General features: G+C 49.9%; 1 long non-coding RNA gene across 2 annotated transcripts in view; it reads left to right on the plus strand.

Moving 5' to 3' along the window:
- LOC146797781 (uncharacterized) overlaps positions 1-18,580 on the plus strand; it is a 105,937-nt gene that overhangs the window by 59,704 nt on the left and 27,653 nt on the right. The window contains exon 1 of one of the 2 annotated variants that reach the window (XR_014968533.1): positions 12,509-12,676. The exons of the other annotated variant lie outside the window; for it this stretch is intronic. This is a non-coding gene — a long non-coding RNA (uncharacterized LOC146797781). Of the gene's footprint in view, positions 1-12,508; positions 12,677-18,580 lie in introns of those variants that run through there. 2 annotated transcript variants of the gene reach the window in all.

The following is an 18,580-nucleotide window of genomic DNA, read 5'->3' on the forward strand; positions in this document are numbered from 1 at the left end:
AAGAACGAAGAAAGGCTGCCTAAAGAAGCGAAGGACTAAAAATAGCATAGTGAGTTCCGCCCACCCTGTGAGTATAAACAACACTGGGGTTGAGCGAGCAGTACAGACATCTTATCAAGTAGACCCACCAATATGGTTGACCCAAATTACGTCAGATTTACAAGCTCACCTAGAAACATTTATTGTAAATCAGATGAAGCCGCTGGCAAGCAGGTTGGATAAAATCCTGAGTGAATTAAAAAATAGGGAGAAAAAAGGCAGCCTAGTAGGGGAATCAAGTAATTCAATTAGCACCTCAGATATCAACTTAGTGCCACAAAGGGAGAGGAACATTAGTAATACAGGGGACGCACAATCAACAACTATACAGACCCACAAAGTCCCGGTTCCTCAGTTACAAGTGGACAAGCTCACTAACCCAAATAATAAAGGATTACACACAATTAATGGTCCAGGTGTGCAACAACCGGATAAGCGATCCCAACTATCTGCTGATCCCAATGTAAGAATAGCACACAATGTAGAGAGGGCTACCACAATAAACCCTACCAAGGCTCTACCCACTGTAAATTTACCACCTGAGTCACGCCCGTTTGTGGTAGTTTTTGCTGGGGTCCCCGAATTAAAACATGAGCAGAGAGAAACACACCAGGAGTTAAAAAATAAACTCATTCACTGGTTGACCCAAAATAGACCATTAGCAGATAACCAAGATGGGGAAATCCTTTTGGTTAGAAGAGTGAACTGGCTAGGAATCAGACCCAAAAACATTGTAGGCAATTGTATTATTGCTAATTTTAGGGATAGGGGGGTTGTTGAGCATATCCTCAGACAGGGGACACATAGTCGTGTGAGCGGTATAAGGCCTCTATCACTTAGTTATTTCTACCCAAGGCAGCATGAAACACATGAGGGACAGTACAACACTTGGAGAAGTTGGGAGGGATTAAACTTGTACTCAAACAGGACCCCAAATTGCACACGAGGAACGGCAGGTATATGGGAAGGGGGACACCCATGCTGGGTAAATAGGTTCAGCCCACTAAGGTCTCTAGAGGAGACTGATTGACTAATCGCCCCACATACCCCAGAAAAGCAGGCCGACATTGAATATAAGAACCTTGACCTGGATGCATTGATTGGGGGAGGCTCGAAAAACAGAGGGGGGACACCACTCACATACTCCTTGGCCAAAGAGGATAGACAGACAACATTAGGGGAGCGCAGGTGCAGGAGCCCAGTAAAGACTCCGGAAGCCTCTAACTCCATCGCCAAGGGACGACTGCAAGTAATCTTAGGGACAGGAGCTATAGCCCCAGTTTCAATATTGCAGGGTAGGGAATCGCAGAGGCCACATGCTAGGAACCAAGATGGGTTGGTTAATATCTCTCAAGGTAGGACTGGGCCAGGGAAAGATAACATAGCAGAAGAGGGACTGAGAACTATTTCCTGGAACATAGCAGGTCTTGCAAGCAAATTTGACAATGAGGACTGGCGGCAGTATATGGCCCATTTCCACATAATTTGCTTGCAAGAAACCTGGGTAACAGACAACACCCACTTTCACATGGCTGGGTATAAATGTTTTTTCATCCCAGCACAGAAAACTACCTCAGGTAGAGCCAAGGGAGGATTGTCCATGTATGTAGATTTAAATATACAAGGCAAATTGACCAGTGTGGACTGGTTCTCATGGAACATCCAGGCCCTGAGGTTTAGGAGTAAAGGGTTAAGGCTCGTGTTGTTTAATGTGTATAACACAGGTCTTCCCGGAGATGATATTCCCATTTTGGGGGAATTAGATTCCAGACTGAGGCAAGAGCTTGCGCCTGTTAACGGGGCCCAGGCCTCATCGATATTAGTAGTGGGTGATTTGAACTGCCACTTATGCCCCCTGCTGTTTCCGATTAATGTGAATTGGTCATAATGTCCAGTGAAAAAAGGTCCTCATTTTATTCACTCATCGAGTGGTACAGACCTGGGCAAGCTCCTTCAATCTTACGACCTGGAACACACGGTTGATATGATCCCACTGGGGCCAGATGGCACACTCCCTCCCACTTTTAAAGGGAGAGGGTGCTCTTCCTACATAGATTATATTCTTGCTTCCAGGTGCTTAAAGAACCGGATCACGGAAGTAGGAATTGAGTGGAGCCCCTTCAGTGACCACAATCCCTTGGTAATGGAGTTTTTGGACCTGGCGAAACAAAAAATCAATTCAGCTGGGGGCATTACCGAGAGAGTGACGGACCAAGGTAGAAGACTTAGGTGGGCGAAATTAGACGGGGAAAGATTTTACCGGTCCTTAATGGAAAAAGGTAAATCACTCATTGATGAGGGCTTAGATCTCTCTGTTGTAGGGGCTCGATTAACAAACGCATTTGGCCAAATAACTAGCCTGGTGGAGGGGCTATTGTGGACCAAGGCCCCAAAGAAAACCAACTCGAATACACCGAGATGGTTCGATGGGGACTGCACACAAGCCTTGAGGGAGCTAATAAAAGCTCTTAGCAGTAAACCTAGGGACACAGCAAAAGTCACCACGTGTAGATTAAAATATAGGAAGGAACTGAAGAGAAGGAAAACAGCACTGCAGGGGGAAGCGTGGGCGGCCTTGAGGGAGGCCTCCGAAAAAAGGGATATCACGGAATTTTGGAGACTAATAAATACCCCTTGTTTTCAAGATAACAACGACCCTGAGATTGGCACAAACATCTTGCCGGAGCAGTGGACAGCCCACTTTGAGGGCCTGTACAACCATGGGGAAGAAGACCGGACAGAGGAGATGGGGGTGGTTACTCAGGGACAGGTACTGGAGTTTACCTTAGAAGAAATTGTTATGGGCATTGAGGGACTAACTAAAAATAAAGCCCCGGGCCCAGATGGGACCCCACCGGACTTGTTTTTGAGTAATGTGGAGTTATGGGCCCCCATTTTAACCAGAGTCATAAATGCGGCCATTAGGGTTGGTCTGCCCCGTTCCTGGTCGTTGGCTATTATAGTTCCTATTTTCAAAAAGGGCAACAGAGATAACCCCCAATGTTATCGCCCAATTTCTCTGATAGACGTTACAGCTAAAATCCTAGGAAGAGCAATACTGAACCGCCTGACTGAATGGGCCGAGGATAATAATATTATCTCGGACGTCCAGTACGGTTTTAGGAACGGAAGGTCTACCAGTGACCAATTTTTTTTTTTTTTTTTTTTTTTAATTATTTTTATTGCAGGAATTAGTAAATCTTTACATAATCGGCCAGCATTACATCTCAAGCCGGAGCGTTGAAACCCAACCCTCCGACCCCCTCCGGAAGTTGCTTACACAGCCGTTCAGCCCACAACCCTGGGGTCGGGCGGCAAAAGTCCATGGGGGCTCAGGAGGTTGTCGAGGTCGGCCCGGAGGATTCGTTGTTCTTCATCTGCTTTTCTAAACAACCCTATGACTCCAAAAACATCCCCCCACCCTTGAAACCCCCCTATCCCAGAAAAACCCTCCCCCCCCCGCCATCAGCGCGCGGCATCAACCGCAACCGGATCTTCTAGGGGACCCATGGGGAAAGCAATAAAGCTGAGAAGTGCAACCGTCTAACGGGACTCAGGGCGCGCCGCTTACTCATGTTCGGCATCGCCGGGGGCGCAATACTCCCTAAGGGCCTGCACGAGCATCTCCCACTCCAGCGCTGTCTGCTCGGCCTTCTCGTTACGCTGTCTCCAAGCTAGCTGGTATCTAAGCGTACTCTCCCCCGCCGCCCACTTCAAAAATTCGCTGTGCCACCGGCTCCCTGTCGGGCCGGTCCGTGCCTTCCAATTCCTGGTCACCTCCCGCTTAGCAAGGAGCAGCCCCAGATCGATGAATTTACTAGATATTTTATTCTTGGGGGTATGAGGGAACCAATGCAGGAGACCCACCGCCGCATCCAACGAAAGGGATCTCCCCGTCGTTTCCTCCAGGGTCTTCCCCACTTCCTCCCAATAGGCCGACAATCCCGGGCAGGCCCACAGCATGTGGAGAAGGTCCGCCTCCTGGGCCGGGCACCTGGGGCACTCCGCCGAGGCCGCCGCAAAATATCGCCTGATTTTCACCGGGGTCAAATATGCTCTATGGAGCACATAATAGTGGACTAATTGAAAGCGGGCGTGGCGCGTGCCCTTCCAGGCTCGCCGCACCAGCTGAGCCCAGGTCGTCTCCGGGATCTCCTTGCCAATGTCCTCCTCCCATCGGTTTCTCAGGGTGGTGAGGGGAGCCAGCCCCTCCTTGAGCAGTCTACCGTATAGGCATGTGACCGCCCTTACCGTGCCCGCGGACATCATCACGTATTGGCACACTGGGGATAAAAGGGGTTCTGCCTGCCCGGACCTCCAGTGCGCCTGGATCGCTCGAACAAGGGCCGAGTGCAGCAGAAAGTCGCCGCGTGGAATCCCGAAGCGATCAATGAGCTCCTGGAATGGCAAGATCGTCCCGTCCTCGTAGAGATCACCGATGAGCTGCAGCCCGGCGTCCTCCCAGGTCGCCAGCCGCGACCAATCCCCCCCATGGGGTAAAGCCGTTAGCATCCCCAGCGGTATTTCGGGTGCATACGGTGTTCGCTGGTGGCCCCGGGCGTGAGCCCGGTTCCAGCACAGGCGAACAGTCCGCTCCTCCATGGACAAGTCCTGCAAGGCCAATCGTTGCCTCATCACTATGAAGGAGAGAACATGCCTGGCCATACCCGTTCCCCTCCTGTCCTCGGGGCCCCGGAACTCCCGAGCGATCTCCTGGGTGAAGGTCTGGAGCTGCGCCGCCAAGTAATACTTTTCGAAGTCCGGCGCCGCAAGCCCACCCTCCTCCTTCGGCCTCATCAGGGTCTTGAGGGCCACCCGCCGGCGGCCCGAGCCCCAAAGGAATCCGACTATCATTGACCGTAATAGTCGAAACGTGGTCGGTGGGATCCAGATCGGTAGTGTCCGGAAGTAATATAACAGCCGGGGGAGCGCCACCATTTTAAGCAGAGCGATCCGCCCTGCCACCGAGAGCGGCAGCGTGGTCCAAAAGCCCATACTGCCTCGAAGAGCCCGGATGCCCCGGGCAATGTTCCCATCAAGGAGGCCAGAAGGTTCGTGGTAGACGTACACCCCTAGATATTTGAAGCAGTCGGGTTCCCATCTAATCTCCCTACTTAAGGCAGGTGTAGGGGTGCCCCTGCGAATCGGGAAAAGACAAGTCTTAGTCCAATTCACTCGAAGGCCCGAGACCTCCCCAAACTCCGTGAGCGCCGTCGCAGCTCCACGTAGGGCAGCAAGCGGGTCTTCTAGGAAGAGCAACAGGTCGTCTGCGTATAGCGAGACGTAGTGCGGGCCCGACAGGGTCCACAGGCCTGCGTAATGGGCTCCCGAACGGAGATGCAACGCAAGAGGCTCCACCGCCAGCGCAAAGAGCAGTGGGGAGAGCGAGCAGCCCTGCCTCGTGCCCCGTTCCACCGGGTATCGTGAGGAAATCAGCGGTCCCGCCCGAACCCTGGCCGACGCCGAGGCGTACAGCACCCTGGTCCAGCTGACGAAACCCTCCCCGAGGCCGAACCTCCGCAACACAGTGCAGAGGTAGTCCCATTCCAGGCTATCAAAAGCCTTCTCTAAGTCCACTGATAGGACAACCGGGCATGGGGCATCCACAAGCGGTTCCCCAAGTAAGCGGCACAACCTGCGAATGTTCATGGTCGTGTTACGCCTGGGGATAAAGCCAGCCTGGTCCTCATGCACCAAGGAACTCATGTGCCCAAGCAGCCTCGTGGCCAAGATGCTGCTCAGTATTTTATAATCCACCGTCAGCATCGATAAGGGACGGTAGGAGCCCGGATCGGATGAGTCCCTGCCGGGCTTGAGGAGCGGGACCACCAATGCCTCACACATCGAGCCTGGAAGGCGCCCCAGCCTCCTCGCCTCTCTATATACCACCATCAACCTAGGGGCTAGGAGATCGGCATAAGCCGCATAGAACTCCACAGGAAGCCCGTCCAGGCCCGGGGTCTTATTTCTCGCCATCTTTTTAATGGCGCTACGGATCTCTCCCAGTTCTATGTCGGCCCCCAAGGTTTTAGCCACCTCCTGCTCCATTGTTGGAATCTCTAGGGGCCGCAAATAATTATCTAGCAGGGCAGGGTCTTGGACAGAGCGACTGCGGTACAAGCGCTCATAGTATTGCCGGTAGCAGCTCAGAATCGCAGGCTGAGTATACACCTGGGTTCCGTCTGCCCTACGCATGGACGTCGTCAGTGAAGTCTGCCGCGTAGGGTTGGCCAGCCATGCTAACAGCGCGCTCGACCTATCCCCCTCCGCGATGGACCGAACCGTATAGGCTTTATAGTCAAAACAGCGGAGCCGTTCGACCTCTGCTGCCACCGCCTCCCTCGCCTCCGCCGTGCGCGCCTGTAAGTCTGGGTGCCCCGGGCGGCGTAATTCCAACTCGCGGAGTTTCCGATCCGCTGTCTCCAGGTCTGCGAGGATAACTCGCCGCACACCGACCTGTTTAGATATGCAGTACCCCCTCACCACCACCTTAAAAGCGTCCCACTCTAGCGCTCTCGTGCTCGCGGTGCCACCGTTGGACGCGAAGTACTCCGAGATCGTGCCACCCAGGTCCGCCTTGAAGACACTGTCCTCAAGGGTCTCGGGACGCAATTTCCAGGTGGGCACCGCCGGCACCCCAGGAAACCAGCGAAGGTCCAACAGGAGGGGGTTATGATCAGAAATGGTTCTGGTCAAATATTCAGACCGGACCGCCGCCGAAACAAATTCGGGCGAACCAAGAAAGCCGTCCAATCGAACGTGCAATTCATGTAGGCTCGAGAAGTAGGAGTAGTCCCTAGTTGTGGGGTGTTGCGCCCTCCAAATGTCCGTTAGACCCCAGTGAGTCTGCCAGTCTCGACGGTCCCTAGCCAAACGACGAACCGGAGAATCAGGGAGGGGTGGGTGCGAACGGTCATTGTCTACATCCACTACAGAATTGAAATCTCCACCCAGCAGGATGGGCCCGGAGAGGCAGTGGGCCAGCGAGCCCGATAGCCTGGAAAGGAAGGCAGTCTGGTCGACATTAGGAGCATACACACAGCAAACGTTTAGGTCTCTCCCTCCCAAAGTCCCCGAAATGGCCACATAGCGCCCCTCTGGATCTATCACTGTGTTCGTGACCTGGAAGGGGACTCCAGCTCTAACCCAGATCAGCGCCCCTCTGGCATACGCGGAGTACGAGGTGCAAAAGACCTGCCCTCTCCATCTACGCTGTAGCGCCGCCCCTTCCGCCTTGTTCAGATGGGTTTCCTGCAGCAGCGCCATTTGTATCCCCCTACGCACTAAATAAGCGTGGACCTTGTGGCGCCTGGACATTGTATGAAGCCCCCGTACGTTCCAAGTAACACATTTCAGATTGGCAATCTCAGCCATTGTCCCATAGCAGTCTCTCAAAGTCTCCCCAGCTGGGTCCCAACCATAAAAGGCCATCGATCCTCATAGCACTGATGGCGGCCATTGTCCCCAAACAAAACTGAACAACCCAAATATTAATCAACTCCCCATCCACCCTCCCCAGAACAGGACCCAAATAGCACCATCTAGTTCCCATCCAAACCACACTCACTAACAACCCACTACACCCTGCTAATCCTGCAGTCGCCACCACAGGAAGGCCTTAAGGGCCAGGTGCGGGCCGGACGGAGGCAATGGACCCTCGTCGCCCAGGCCACCAGGACTAGAGCAAGCCCACAACAGTGTCACGAAAAGACCCCCTGGGGGCCAGTCCAGGGCACCCCGCCCATCCTACCCCGGTAGACAACAACTCTTACCGTCACCCGCCATCCCCCCGCCGGGCCCCCACCCAAACTGAAGAAGCACACCCAGTTACCCCTGTCCATCCAGTATGTCCTCCACCGATTGTGGTGTGATCTCCGGCGTATGGCCACTGTCCGGTACAGATCCCTCGGAGTCCGTTGAACCCCCCTCGTCACCCGGGATCCCCTCCTCCGTCGTGGCATCGTCCCGTGACCCAGACAGCGCCGTCAGCACCTCCAGCACTCCCCTCCGCTCCGTCGATGTCTCCACAGTTGAGGGACCCCCCGCTCGGCCTCCGCGACCTCGAGTCCTCCTGGATCTCCGCCTCTGTCCCGGCTCTGCCATCCGTCGAGGCGAAGAGCCAGATCTACCTTTCCCCGCTCTATAGAGTTCGAGCCAGTGACAAGCGTCCTCTGGGGTGTCGAAGAACTGGGTTTTGTCATCGACAATTACGCGGAGCCTCGCCGGGTAGAAGAGCGAGTACTGGATACCCTCACTCCGGAGCTCGCGCTTGACCGCCAGGAAGGAAAACCGTCTGCGTTGGGTTTCATAGGTGTAGTCCGGGAAGACGTTCACCTGACTGTTCGCCACTTTGAATGGTCCATTATGTCTGGCGGCATTGAGGATCAGGTCCCTGTCCCTGAAGTGCAGCAGCCGCGCCACCACCGGCCGCGGGGCACGGCCCTGCTGCAGCGGCCTCGCCGGGACTCTATGGGCACGCTCCAGAGTGTAGAAGGAGGACAAACCCTCCGGGGCCACCGTGTCTCGGAGCCAGGCCTCCAGATACGCCACCATGTCGCCATCCTCGACCTTTTCCGGCAGGCCAACCACCCGAATGTTGTTCCTCCTGTTGCGGCCTTCTGCATCCTCCGCTCTCTGCTCGAGGACCGTGATCCGGGATAAAGCCTCCTTCATTTCCGCGGCCAGGGTGCGCTGCACCGGCTCCAAGGTTTTCACCGAGCCCTCCACTTCCTTGACCCGGTCCGACAGTTTGCCGTGGTCCGCTCTGAGGAGACCCAGGCTCGTCGCCACCTGGGCAATGTCCTGCTGGAGGGCCGAGCGCGTGGTCTCTATTGCCTCCAAAACGCGGTCGAATTGCTGCTGCAGAGGTGCACCACCGGCCTCCTCTGGACCTCCGCGTTCCTCCTTGTCCTGGGTCTCCAAGTCCGAGACGACCGGGGCAGTCCCCTTGGCACCTCTAGGTTTCCCCATGTCGCCGGCCGTTCTCCGCCCGGGTCCCGGAGCAGGCGTCTCCGAGTGTCGGCACCGGCTACGACTCCCTCGGGTGCTAGGCCTCAGGTCAAGTGCCGGAGATCTCCGTCTCCAAGGCCCGTTGGATCGTCCCAGCCGCGGCCCGTGCCACCACCTCGCCGTCCGGGGGCACCGTGGAGGAGGCGGGGACAATCGGCGCCGGGCAGGCCCACACGGCCGACCGAGTGTCACCAGCTCTACCGGACGACTCGCGGCTCCAAAGGGTTGCGCCTCCCATGGGAGTGGGTCAGCCAGGAGAAAGTAGCCGAGTACGATGCAGGGAGTGGGGCCACCGTCGGGATCTCCAGTTGTCCCAGCGTGGGATCCGCTATGGTGTGGGCATCCGTTCATCCGGGTGCAATCCCCAGTAGAAGAGACCACTCTGACCGATGTCCAGTTTCAATCCCCACCTGGAGACCACCGAGCAGGGGGCGCCCCGTCGCCTGCGACGATCCTCCAGTCTATCGGATCTGGCCAAGGGGACAAAGGAGTCCGGGCGCCATGTTGGGTCACACTCCGCAGTTCCCTCAACTGCGATTTGCACCGGGTCACCGCTCGTGCCGATCACGCCGGGGGCCCCGGCAGGTCTCCGTTGGGCCGGTCACCAAAATACGGGGGTCGGGGTGCCCCGTAGCCGCCGATGTACAGGATAATCACGGGCTCAGTCCCGGAGCCGAGCTCTCAGGCGACCATCGCCATCGGCGCCCAAGCCACGCCCCCCCGTCTACCAGTGACCAATGCTTGAACCTCTATATGTTGGTTGCAAAGTATATTAAAACCAGCAACGAAGCCATTTACCTGGGGTTCATGGACTTGGCTGCTGCATTCGACCACGTTAATAGGAACAAGCTTTGGGCTATGATGAATCACCTGGGAATTGATCCAGGTCTAATCTGTACTCTGAGGGAACTGCACAGAGAGACCTATGCCAGAGTACGCTACAATAAGGAAGGGGGGTTGACTGAGTCTTTTAGATGCACAAGTGGGGTGAGGCAGGGTTGCATACTTGCCCCTTTCTTATTCTTGTTATACATCAACAATTTAGAACAGTCCCTGACCAACTTAAAAACAGATTGCCCAAGGGTTGGGACACGCAACATCCCGGTGCTACTGTACGCAGACGATGCGGTACTTTTGGCGCGAACCCCCAAAAGCTTGCAGATTCTAATTGACGGGTTTGTCAAATTCATGGACGGGCTAGATCTGTCGGTCAACTTAAAAAAATCTTATGTAATGACGGCAGGTCACAATCCACGGACCAGCTTCCCATATAGAATTGGAAATCACACACTAGAAAGGGTGCAATCTTTCTCGTACCTAGGCTTGCTCTTTGATGAGTCACTGAAATTTACCCCTTTGGTACAGGAAAGGTGTGGGAAATTGGTGGCCTCAACTGGAGCCATAGCAGGTTACGGGAGGAGAGTTGGCCGTTGGTGTCCGGAACAAACAATGAACCTTTATGGCTCAATGTGTTGTTCCAAAGCCATGTACGGCTCAGAAGTGTGGGGTTTTATAAATCTTGACTCACTGCAAAGGGAGGAAAACAAATTTTTTCGTTCAATACTGAAAGTCCCTAATTGTACTCCAGCTGTCATAGTACACAGAGAATTAGGAAGACCTTACATAGAGGATATGATAAAATTTAGACCAATTCTGGCCTGGCTCAAAACTTGGACAAACCCTGAAGCTGCGTTGAGTAGGCAGATCCTAAAAGATTGCCTTGGAAGAGATAGAAGCCTGAATATCCCATGGCTTAACTACTTAAAAATTAGCCTGGAAAACATAGGCTGTAAGGAGTTTTTCTCAAACCCTTCAATGATCACACCACAGGATAAGCTTAAACTCAAGAGAATTTTCCTGGACCAAAGATCGTCTGCTAGAACCACAGTGGAAGGTGCCAAACGAACAGTGAGTGCTTACAGTAGGCTTGAAACCACTGAAGGGATGGAACCGTATCTTTGTGTTATGTATAATGCCCAAGAAAGGTTTTTAATGTCACGTTTTAGGCTCAATTTTTTATCATATTTGTTAGCTGACCCAGCTGGTTTTAGCCATTTAATTGAGCAGAAGGGTGCCTGCGGCTGCGACAATAGGTCTCCACAGGACACCCTTAACTTTGTACTCCTATGTCCTTTTTATGCAACACCAAGACGTAGATTTTTAAAGGAAATTTTTAAAAAGGCCAGGTTTACTCGAGCCAAAGAGGCATTGACCTTCCTACAAAGGGCTAGTGACCCGTTAACACTGTGTTCTGTCATAAGTTTCTTGAAATTTGCACTAAGATTAAGGGTAACCAGAGGTTAGAATCATTTGTGAACCGGGCAGTACTCCCCACCCGATATTTCCATTAAGCCACCAAAGCGGATTCGCTGTGAATAATGAATTATTTTTATGTATATAGATTCAGTCAATGTTCTTGCATGATGCTTTAATACTTTTTTTAACTGTATATAATGTGTACTCTTTTTAATTGTTTTTAACCACCGAATAAAGAATTACTGAACTGAACTGAACTGAGTGCCAGTGGATGTCCTGCCCAAGCTTCATGCACACAGAGTATGGCCTGACACCTCTATGTTATTTCTTCAAGGCCCTGCAAGCTTTGTGCTCTACGTACCACCACATCATGTTAGTCATTTTAGAGTCAGGCGTGCTGCGTCGCCAAGGCCTTGGCGACACATATTCCTGATGGCGCGTCACTGTTTGTAGGTCAGTGTGATGTGGGGAGGTTGTGTGTGTGTGGGCCATCCCTGTAGCAGTGAGTGCTGCACAACATCTCTTAGTCAGTGGATAACACAGCAGCTACCAGTCTGCGAAATAGCCAGATGGTTCTAACGGGATATCCAGATCAAGGAGGATTATAGAGTCAGACAGGAAACAGCATCCTTGTATTGGGAATTATTTGCGCTGATGTAGTCAGCTAATCAGAAGATTTTTGTGTTATGTCCAACAAGTTCTTTGACACTTGTAGTCATTCTGTTCTAGGTTTTCTTTTTTTTATTCTGCTAAGTTGCTCTGAAGTATTCCGAGGAAATCATGCAATCTGTGGTTTCTCTGCCACTGTTTTATCAGTTGCCCCGTGAGTCACCTATTAGCTGGAAGGAATCGTTTAGGGCTTTCAACATCTATTCAGGAAACACTCTAGATCTAAGTGCAAAGCAAACAGGAAGATATGTTTATTGGAACGCTGCGGTGCAAGTTAAAAATATTATTGAACACCCTCCTATTCAGAACCTGTTGGCAGACATTATTTATTTATTTAGTTCATTGAGAGTTTTATATAGCGCTATCTAGACCTGAAGGTATCAGAGCACTTTACAACAGTAAATGTTCACATCAACAATAACAAGTCTATACAGAGAATCTGAGTCAGAGCACTTTACAACAGTAAATGTTCACAACATAGATAACAAGTATATACAGAGCAGCTAAATATAAAATTGTCCAGTTGGTTTTCGGTGTTCACCTTTGGGATTTAGGACAGTAGCAAGGCCAGGTCTGATGTTCCAGCAGTGGACCGTCGGGACGTCCCAGATTCGGCCAGGAGCAGGGTGCTGAGGTCGTTGATAGCAGGCATGCTACAGAGAAGGGGGTCACCTCAAAACAGGCTACACAGGGGGATTTACAGGTAAGACCATGGACCCCAAAAGAGGGATCAGGTTGCAAGAGCCATAGGACCACAGGAACACAGCTGGTCCGTCATTACGCAGGCCGGGCAGGCTGGATGCAGAGCTGGTAGGTCAGTCGGGCTCTTTGCGACAAGGTGGTCTTCGCAGTCAGGGACAAGCAGGTTGGAGGGACGATTTCTGGACAGCTGAGCCACTCACACAGCTGGGCAACTCAGGAAGTGGGTCTGAATTCAAAACTGTATTCCTTTAACATGTGGAAAACTCTGAGATTAATACGTCACATCAGCAACTACATGAATTACATTCTGAGTAAATACAGATACATAGTGACAATATCAACTTATGTGTCGGAATGTGAGATTGAGCATGGCAGGTGAATACCAGGAGTTCCATGAAGCAATAGGTAGACAGGAAAATCACATTAATGTACAAGCCAATGTGGAAGTGAAATGTCACAAGCTTTTTACTAGGAAGCATCATCTGCAGCATTTAGAAAAATTATTGCACCATCATTAGTCGTTAGCTGAGCAACTCATTCTAATACATGTGGTTTTGGTGGAATGTTCCAAGTGTAGTTCAAAATTCCATTTGCAACACACAAATTATGATCTGCATTGGAACTCTATTGGCCGCCCGTTAGTCATCCAAAACTCCCTCCTGGCTCCCTCTGATAAGAAAGTTGAGGGTCTGGAGCAGACAGAAGCAGAGGACGGCCACTGGTTCCTGCTCTGAGCCACAGCTTTCTGGTTCCTCCCATTGTGTGGCAATCCCCTGTGCTCATTTCATGTCCCAGCATCTCTTTCGCCTCTGCCTCTTTCCCTCCATGTTGTTACTATGTTGCGTCTTTCTACTCCTCCTCTTCCTATTTATAGAAAGTGTCTCTTTTTTCTCTTTCCTCCATCTCTATGCTTTCTGCCTGTCTACCCTCCGTTAGTTCTTTTTCCCAAGGTTACCTGGGATTGAAAGTCTTACCCTTTTCTCCCTTTCCAACTCCTCCAGACTTCTGCGTGACTCCACCTGCGGGGGTGCCCTCTTCTGGTAAATATATCCCTCTCTAGTCCTCCTTCTAAAAAGCAACTATAAAGGGCCATTAATCTCACACTTTCACCCACTGGAACATGTGTGCTAGGGGCAGGAGGAAATGGGAGGGGCAAGTGAGGGCTCCTAGGTAAGAAGTGCTGAGCAGCTTAGAACAAAATCAGCCGCCATTTTCCATTGCCACACACATGGAGTCAAAATGGCCTCCACCACACTCTCAGTGAGACATGTACACACACACCACAGACAATCATCCATCCACAGTCAACCTATTTACTTATCCTTCACCACATTGAGGCAAATCATTTTAGTGAAGGGACTCTGAGTGGACCGTTTACCCAGGGAGACCAGAAGGCATCTCTCCTGAAGGCAGTATCCACTGTAAAAGATGTGTGCATGATTTTCAGGCTCACTGGGGTGTAACAACAGAAAAAAGTGTACTCTTCAGTTCTATACTGGCTTGATTCCCAGTTCTGATTCAACTTAACTGTGAGATGTTTTGGTGCCTTCAAGACATTGAGCCATGGAATGCATGCATCTTGCTTGGCATTGTCGCAATATTGTCATAATGAGGGATTCCATCCATGGGGAGAGGGGGAGTGGAGATGTGCATGGGTTTTCACAAGTGGCTCTTGGTCAACCCTGCGAGCAGAACTGCCATAAAATACTTTGGAGCTCTAATCAAGCGTCCCTGTCACTCAGATTGAAAATGAGTTTTTTGGTAGCTCCAAAAATAACATTTTGAGGGGCACGTATATGATTTATGGGGAGTGGGAAGTCCAAGTATCTTCAGTCGTGAAAGGTATGGGTCCATAGGGTTGAAGATTCTCCATAATGCCTTAACTTGTGTGGTTCAATGGGGTCTGAGTCTTTTGTAGCTGCTGATAAAGGACGAGGAATGTTTTATGAAAGATCCTGCTTCCTCAAGTTATAAATGATAAAAGTCAGACAGCAGCCTATGTTGGGTCAGACTGTTTCTCTTTCTGGACATATATTTGATGAAAAGCAACAAATTCAGAAACCATTGGCATGACATAATAACATGGAACAAAGATCCACGTGCGATTGCCTCACCTTAACACAGGTGAGCTGGCCAATAGGGGAGTTGGGAGATTTCTATTCCAGCAGAAAAAGAGTAGATTGGCTACGAGAAGAGATTAAAAAAGTGCAAGGTTTGAATAAACAGAAAGCAGTGAGTATTGCCACCACCAAGTAAAACATTGCACAAGCATTAAGATGCAATAAAATATTGATTAAAAAATGGAGACATTACCAGTAGGTTTTATTGGCGCAGAACTAGGACAAGCGGCATTTTTTTATCAGTTGAGCCCTGATTGGCGGAAGCTTATTGCTGTGGTGTAGAGAATCATTAATGATGCTTTTGAATTAATGAAAGAATGCTTAGAAAGTATAAGCTTGTTGTTAGGTTTTTATAGGACCCTCAAATGCTTGGGCGTCAAGTGTGCCCTCAGATTATTTTTTTTAACAGCCCCAGGACTGTGTTTTTGTGGGGCATTGGTGTAGGATTTGGTAGGGTCCTCCGAATCCTTTGGCACAAAAAACACAATTGTTTAAAAACTATTACTTTTTTTAACCTTTGAAAAACACACACACACACACAAACACACAAAACAAAGGTTAGAGGGACGTTATAGTTAGGGTCAGATTTTACACACACAAAACCATCGAAATTCTGCAGGTATAGTTATATCAAGTAACTATTACTCATGCCATAAGAGAACTATAACTTGAGCCCCACCATACAGTTTTCTCATCAATAATTTCACTGCAAATGTTGCAATTATATTATGAATGATGTCATAGAAGATGTCATGAGTAATATAATGTGTGGGGTAATTACTAGGAGTGGATGGCAAGATAACAATAACTGCTGAATTGCAATGCTTTTGTGTGTGTAAAATCTGAACCTAACCACCTATAACATCCCTGTAATCTTTAGTTTTGTAGTGAATTTAATTGTATATCCTAACTATAAAGTCCATGTAACCTTTGTTTTTTTCATTCAATTCGTACTGTTTTTGCATGCTATTTCCTAACTATAACTTGCCTGTAATCTGAGTGTATGAGTAGTTGTGTGGGTGTGTAAGTGGATGTGTGGTGGGTGTGTTAATGCGTGTGTGAGTGGCTGGGTGTGTGTCTGTGAGTGGTTTTGTGGGTCTCTGAGAGGGTGTATGAGTGGTTGTATGGGTGTGTGAGTGGCTGTACAGGTGTGTTAGAGGGTGTGTGAGTGGGTGTGTGAGTGCCTATGTGGGTCTCTAAGTAGATGTGTGAGTGTTTTTCTGGGTCTCTGAATGGTTGTGTGAGAGGCTGTATGGGTGTGAGAGTGGTTTTCTGGGTCTCTGAGTGAGCGGTTCTGTGGGTATGTTAGTGGGTATGTGTGTGTGTGAGAGTGGGTGTGTGACTGGCTGTGTGGGTCTGTGAGTGGTTTTGTGGGTCTCTGAGTGGTTGTGGAAGTGTCTGTATAGGTGTATGAGTGGGTGTGTGAGCGGTTGTGGGGGTGTTTGTATGGGTGTGTGAGTGCCTGTGTGGGTCTGTGAATGGGGGTGTGAGTGATTCTCTGAGTGGGTATGTGCATGTGTGTATTTTTTTTATTGGGATCTGGAACTGCAGATCCGTAGCAGGTTCATACAGGGGCCGCTGTGAATTTGCAGATCCTCGCACACTAACAAAAATATTTTGGGACAATTTCTTGCTCATGAGGGATTTCTTACAGACCCTCCATCAGTTCCTTGGTATCAGGATACCTCTATCCTGACCCCTCATATCCTTTTTAGATTGTATTTCCCCCCAGGGAATCATGTCCCGGTTCACAAAATGTCAGCAGCAACTTTTCTCTCAGGCTGCACCCAGCCAATCAAGGCATTCTATTCTATTCACCAGTTTTACAAAGCGCATAGCTACCCGAGAATCAGGCTTCCCAGCACTAGCAAGGGGATTGGAGTGAAGGCTTAAGGATTAAAAATTAAGAGAAAAGATGTGTCCTAAGTTTTTTCCTAAAATTCAAGAAATTGTCCTCAATCATGATGCTAGTGGGCAGAGATTTCCAGAGCTTAGGTGCAAGGTAGGTTAAACACCGACCTCCACTCCTGGCTTTCTTGATCCTTGGAACAAGGGACACCTCAAAATTATTTGCACTCAAGTCCCTTTTGGCCTGGTAAATAGTGGGCAATCGCCTGAAGGACCGGAGGCCCTGTATTATGCTTTGCACAATAATGCATAAAGCCTTAAATTGTATCCTGCAACTTACAGGCAGCCAGTGAAGAGTTTTGAGCGCAGCATCTGCTGAATGTATTTTCATGATATCCAACAGTATCCGGGCAGCAGCGTTCTAAATGATCTGATGTTTTTTATTTACCTATTTTTGACTACCTACATCACGCAAATTCCTATAATCAAGGCGTGACAGAATCAGGCCTTGAATCACAATTCTGCGCGCCGCTATCAGGAGCCATTTCAGCACCTTTCTTGGGGCTTTTAAGAGACCAAAACAGCTCCCAGACACCTGTTTTGCTTGGGTGGCCATGGTTAGCTGATTGTCAAGAACCATCCCTAGACATTTTACTTCTGACTTGGGGACTGGGCATTCCCCTTGGGAAGATGGCCTGATAATAAGATCCCAGAGCGTTGGTTTGTTCCAAAGTATCAAGACATCAGGTTTTTTCACCATTCAGCTTTAGGCAACTGGCTGCCATCCATTTAGACACCTTTTCTAGACCGCTATTGAGCCAGGCGGAAATGGTGTCTATGCCTGGTGCCTATGTGACGATTAACGGGTTATCATCTGCGTAGAATACCATCTTCAGGCAGTAGGAACAAACAATGTCTCCCAATGGGCGTATATAAATGTTAAAAAGTGTCAGGCTCAAAGACGAGCTCTGCGGGACTCCACGAAGCAACCGATGGCTAAAATGGGCCCTTGCTAACCTGAAACCTGTGCTTGTCCAAGAATGAGGCAAGCCACCTAAGGGCCGTTCCTGTGATACCAACTTCTTCCAGTCGATGGAGAAGACTAGGGTAAGAGACTGTCTCAAAAGCAGCACTCAAATCCAGAAGGATCAGGGCTGCTGATGTGCCATGGTTCATGATCATTTTTAGTTCTTCTGTGGCCCCCCAAAAGAGCTGTTTCAGTACTATACCCAGCATGAACACCTGTCTGGGTAGGATGAAGAATGGTATTAATTTCCAAATAGTCTGTAATATTTCTATTGATTCTTTTTCCCAAAATTTTGCAAACCTCAGGTAGTAAAGAGATGGGTCTGTAATTACTCATTATCTCTGGATATGAATTCAGTTTCTTTAGTAGTGGACGGACAATGGCATGTTTCCATTCCTCTGAAACCCTACCTTTGTTCAGGAAAAGATTGTACAGCTCAATCAGGGCAATAAGCATCACGTTGCCCCCTTTCACTAGAATTTCGAACAGAGCTGGATCGAGCAGAGAGCCTGATTTAATTGAGGATGCTACAGCCATAACATCCTCTATTGCTGTTGGTGTGTGGATCCGCGTCTCTAGATATATGTAAATCTTTTTTCTTTAATAACGCCAAACCTACAAAACAGAGTTACACCAAATTACAAAAAACACTCATTCTGGAGCAGGAGCTAGCTTTCTTTCTGCCAAATTTAGTGAAATTCCATTCAGTGGTTCGGTTGTAGCCGTGCCTAAAACCCCTATAGGAAATTGCATGGGAAAAATGTGTTTTCGGACCCTCTGCCTCCTTTTTCTTGGCCCCATTGCTTGACGAATCACCCCGAAACTTTCAAGACAGCAGAAGAAATGAGTGGCAAACTAGGTTTTAAAGATTTTGCGAAGATTCGTCAAACGGCGCCAAAGTTATTAGCAA

The sequence above is a fragment of the Triturus cristatus genome, chromosome 9 (genome assembly GCF_964204655.1).
Source record: "Triturus cristatus chromosome 9, aTriCri1.1, whole genome shotgun sequence".
Taxonomy (NCBI): Eukaryota; Metazoa; Chordata; class Amphibia; order Caudata; family Salamandridae; genus Triturus; species Triturus cristatus.